Source organism: Pteropus alecto, unplaced genomic scaffold (genome assembly GCF_000325575.1).
Source record: "Pteropus alecto unplaced genomic scaffold, ASM32557v1 scaffold395, whole genome shotgun sequence".
NCBI lineage: Eukaryota > Metazoa > Chordata > Mammalia > Chiroptera > Pteropodidae > Pteropus > Pteropus alecto.
The window spans coordinates 600,939-604,262 of NW_006438643.1; positions in this window are offsets into that span (position 1 = coordinate 600,939).

The window sequence follows — 3,324 nt, forward strand, 5'->3', positions numbered from 1 at the left end:
GTAGGGAAACCCTAAAAGGTGCTTTGGTATTCCACATAAATTACATATTCAGAGTGCTCCTGTTCAATAAGATTATAGGCATTGCCAAAAATTATTGTCTGTCTAGATCACTCTGCTGCAACCACTAATCATAACTATGGCCACTGTTGATGTAGTCACCTAAATGTTTTGTCTGCTTAGTCATCTTTTCTGTTTAATATACTTCCATGTATATTTTCTAAGTTTATCTTCACTCGAATTCAGGCTCTCTTGTCTTCTGCCTTTCTGAATGCCTCTCTTCCCTTTTAGACACTCAATTCCAAGGTAAACTATGGTGAGCTTCTCCCAGGGACTGGCTTCCATCCTTTGCAGCAGAATTTGACAACCTCTTTATTCAGGTTCCCAGGCTTCCCATTTCTTAACCCCTTTGTGTCCCATTTTCATATCTGCCATAACTGTCTTCCACTAGGGTGACTGTGTCCAGTGTAAGAAGTCTTGTACAGAGGTGACAAAATTGAAGGATGTAGGAAGAAAAGACCTCATTTGTGCCAGCTGATGAGAGTAACCATTGCTATTATTTCTCATGTTTGCATATCACATTCTTTATTTACATGTTTGTGTCTACAGATATGTTCCTGCATTTGTTGATATCAGTTTGTTTATTTAGCACAGTGAGTGTTGTGCAGTGTGTTTCTGTGTTAGTGATTGATGTGTGGCCATGAATGCAGGTTATTCTCAACACAACTCCTCTCTCTTGCTCTTGCTGCATCGCTTGGAGAGGGTCCTAGCTACAGAGACTCTGGCTGAATCACTGGAGCGCCATCACCCCGTGAATCACTCTAGTTACCATCATTGTGAACCTTCTTCCAGCAAAACCAGGAGCTGACTCACCTACCTCTGCCCAGCATCCGAGAAATCATTTGTGAAGAACTGGATGCACAGACTGCAACCTGCATGTGACTGAGTTCTCCATAATCAGGGCCAATGGGTTATATGAGAACGCTAGTCCCCTGGGAAGGGTCACCACACAATGAATGGATTGTGTCCCCAGACCTGTGGTAATGAGACAGAAAATTTCAATATCCCTAAGGATATTTTTATCCTTTCTGGTCAGAGACACTTTCTGGTTACAGATGATCTGCAATTTGCATCCTCTAGCAAGAACCCTCTCCAGATAGGTCCCAGGAGTCTAATCAGTCAGAGGCATCCTGTACTCCCACTTACACCATAAACCTCACTCTAGCACCAGCTACTTTTGACAGATAGGCAGTGAAGGCAGAGAAAGAGCTCTGTAGGAAAAAAAAAAAAAACAACAACAACAGCATTTCCTCAAAGTCAGCTTGGAAATATCTGTACATTTAGAAAATGTCAGAACCAGAATTCAAACTTAAGTCTCTCAATCTGAGCTTTCCATTTTATGAATTACACTGATGATTTTTTTTGTGAGAATTTAGTGCTTCTAACATTCTGTAGAATATTAATTAGTAGAACATGAGAATAAATAACATTCATACGAAGGAAAGCAGCCTAGCATACATACAAAGAGCACGTCCACCTATTTGTTCTATGACTTTGGCCAATTTAATTTGCTATTCCAAGCTTTGGTTTCCTCACAGGCAAAATGAGAGAAAGTTATATCATCTCATGAGATTGCTTTAATGGTATAGGATAATGCCTAGAAAGTACTCAGCAATCATTTATTAAAAATTAATAAAAATAGGTTATTATAATTATTGTATGGCATTATCTTTGAAGTAAACAATTTGGGTCAGATAACTTAAATTTAAATGACTTTCCTGAAATTCAATAGTTGAAAGATGTTGAAGGCATTTATTAACCTCTGTGAGCTTCATGTTATCTCTATAGATTCATAAGGGTAATGAAAATGACAATTTATATTTCATAGTTTTCCTCTGAATTGAGTGAGATGATGCTTTTAACTAAAACAGCAGCATTTGACAATAGATAGAAGATATTATTAAAATGGATATTATTTTTATTACTTATTTGAAATAGATATTTTTAATGTTGAATTTGAATACAATAACAGCAATTATGTTTTAGTTTACTAGATTACTCATAGAAACAACTCTTATTTGTTCAGGAAATGTATTTAGTTTGACTGCTAGATGTCAGTAATGCTCATATGACAAGCAATTATTTCTTATTTTCACCTATATTTACTAAAATTTTGCTGTGAATTTGATAACACACATATTAGGTACTCAATTTAGATAAGCTAAATCGATAAAAACATGCTTGTCAATTTAGAATTTTATATATGTAGTAGTCAAATCAAACACATTTCTTTTACAAATCACAAAAGAGCTCGTGAGCTGTCAAGCTAGGTAACTGAAATTTTTCAAGACATTTCAAATATATCTTTACTTGTATAGCTTCAACGTTAATAACCATCTTTTTTATGGGGCTTTGATTTATTTTATGTTAAATTACTGTAAAGATTGAAATGTTAGTGCCTCTTCTTGATTATTTACAATATTCTCTACAAAATTTAATATATCTGGCTATATATTTTCATATTCATGATTTTGAATTTCAATATTAGTTAAAGCTTTAGAAAACTCTAGGTGTTCCTTAATACCCATGAATCTTATAAAACATATAAAAGAATACTCCAGGCATATCAATTTTTTCTTCATCCCACTTTGGGCCTTAAAGAGAGAATACTCTAAAATTACGTGTGAACCCCGAGGAATATAAACAAAGAGCATGGATGGTGATTACATGATTATTTCACTTATTTTTTTAAAAAAATTTATCCTCAAGGTAAACATACTAGATTTGATTTCAAAGTGTATTTGTCCAAATGATTTTTTAAAACTCAATATCATTTTGGATAACTTTTGGACTGTCTAAAAGGATAAAAAGAAACTCAAATCTCTTCTAAGAGAACTCTGAGAACAAAAAGAGAGACAGTATCTAATATCACAGATATCACCCTGAAAAAAATAGTATAAAATAGTAATTGAAAGGAGAATATATAAAAATGCTGGCTTTCAAGTTTTGTTCAGGTTTTCCACCAGCTCTTCATTTATGTGGGCCAACGTGCAGGCTACCTTCTCTATGCATCTCCAGGATCACTCCACACTCTGTGTCCTAGGGACTTGCCGGTGTGGCTGCATGGTAGCTTCCCTTGCCCTTTGGCACCTGGGTGGCTTCAGAAAATGAAAAGTACAAGCAGGAGGACAGGAGGGAAGTAAAGTCAGAATATTTATTCTAATTTCTACCTGCTCTCTCCTTGCAGGTCACCATGGGCTGGGTGATCCCCTCAGAATAAATCCTAACTTCCACATCTAGGTATCTTCACATTGCTTTCTGAATCTC